The sequence below is a fragment of the Ostrea edulis genome, chromosome 7 (assembly GCF_947568905.1).
Source record: "Ostrea edulis chromosome 7, xbOstEdul1.1, whole genome shotgun sequence".
NCBI classification, from domain to species: Eukaryota; Metazoa; Mollusca; class Bivalvia; order Ostreida; family Ostreidae; genus Ostrea; species Ostrea edulis.
In genome coordinates, this window is record NC_079170.1 from 67,872,212 (window position 1) to 67,874,074 (window position 1,863).

Consider the following 1,863-nt stretch of genomic DNA (forward strand, 5'->3'; position numbering starts at 1 on the left):
AACCTGTCAGAGTACAGTTGTAATGAGATTTGTACATTATATTCACCTGTCAGAGTACAGTTGTAATGAGATTTGTACATTATATTCACCTGTCAGAGTACAGTTGTAATGAGATTTGTACATTATATTCACCTGTCAGAGTACAGTTGTAATGAGATTTATACATTATATTCACCTGTCAGAGTACAGTTGTAATGAGATTTGTACATTATATTCACCTGTCAGAGTACAGTTGTAATGAGATTTGTACATTATATTCACCTTTCAGAGTACACCTGTAATGAGATTTGTACATTATATTAACCTGTCAGAGTACACCTGTAATGAGATTTGTACATTATAATCACCTGTCAGAGTACACCTGTAATGAGATTTGTACATTATATTCACCTGTCAGAGTACACCTGTAATGAGATTTGTACATTATATTTACCTGTCATAGTACACCTGTAATGAGATTTGTACATTATAATCACCTGTACATTATAATCACCTGTCAGAGTACACCTGTAATGAGATTTGTACATTATCAGGATATAGGGCCCACGGCGAGTGTGACCGGTCAACAGCGGATGCTTAGTCCTCCTAGGCACCTGATCCCACCTCTGGTGTGTCTAGGGGTCCGTGTTTGCCCAACTATCTATTTTGTATTGCTTATAGGAGTTATGAGATTGATCACTGTTCGTTATCTTCACCTTGCATTCACCTGTCAGAATACACCTGTAATGAGATGTGTACATTATATTTACCTGTCAGAGTACACCTGTAATGACATTTATACATTATATTAACCTGTCAAGTACACCTGTAAGAAGATTTGTACGTTTTATTCACCTGTCAGAGTACACCTGTAATGGTATTTGTACGTTTGTTTACCTGTTAATGTATACATCTGCAAAGAAATATTGAATAAAGAACAAATTATCCTATTTCTTTCAATTTCAAATAATTTTTATTCATGAATTTAACCCACCATGGACCACATTTCTAAAACGAAAGTAGATTAGGGCTGTGACGTGTACTTTAAATAAACTGCTTGTAAAAACAGGAAGAAGAGGGAAACTATAGCGTTTTGGCAGTTTTTTATTGTTCCCTTTGTTTGGAATGATTTTTTTCCAAGACAACCAGCTGTTGTTAATAACATCAATATAAATGATAGTGTTTGGAAGTATATTGTTCTGGTGGAAGGAGTCCTGCTCTTTATTTGCCTTACAGTATTCATCTACTGTTATTTCGAATTCGGTTCATCGCCATCTGAGGTTGTATGTGGAATGTTGTGTAATTAGTGTATTACTGTGCCTCGCGATGAACAGACACACGGACCACTACAGCAGTATGATATATGAAGAAAAATATTCGTTTCAGTGTCATAAAGAATAAAGACAGGGAAGACTTCTGCAGAATAAAGACAGGGAAGACTTCTCCAGAATAAAGACAGGGAAGACTTCTCCAGAATAAAGACAGGGAAGACTTCTCCAATCGTGGAAGTGACGACATCAGTTTTAAAGTTAACTTGCTGAAACAGTAAACTCATTGTATTTTCTTATGAACATTGTTAACATTGCTGAGTTGGAAATACATGTACTGTAGGGGGTTATGAGATTAATCAATGTGCGTTATATTCACCTTTCATGTAATAAAACGCACGAATTATTTTGTTATGTTTCTTGCTGGATCCAGCGAATGTTCTACCAAGCAACTGTCTTTGCTCCAGAATAACGCTTTTTTACCTGATCAAGAAATTGGGCTCACGGCGGGTGTGACCGGTCGACAGGGGATGCTTACTCCTCCTTGGCACCTGCTCCCACCTCTGGTATATTGTGGTGCACTCTTTACCTGAGTTATCAGATTGATCCTTGTTCG

At 36.9% G+C, this 1,863-nt stretch overlaps 1 long non-coding RNA gene across 1 annotated transcript; it reads left to right on the forward strand.

Annotated features, from left to right (window-relative positions):
* Nucleotides 1–213: 213 nt before the first annotated feature.
* On the forward strand, nucleotides 214–1,654 carry LOC125655194 (uncharacterized). Its single transcript, XR_007362618.2, has 2 exons — nucleotides 214–1,259; nucleotides 1,366–1,654. It is a non-coding gene; the product is annotated as an uncharacterized LOC125655194 (long non-coding RNA).
* Nucleotides 1,655–1,863: the final 209 nt, after the last annotated feature.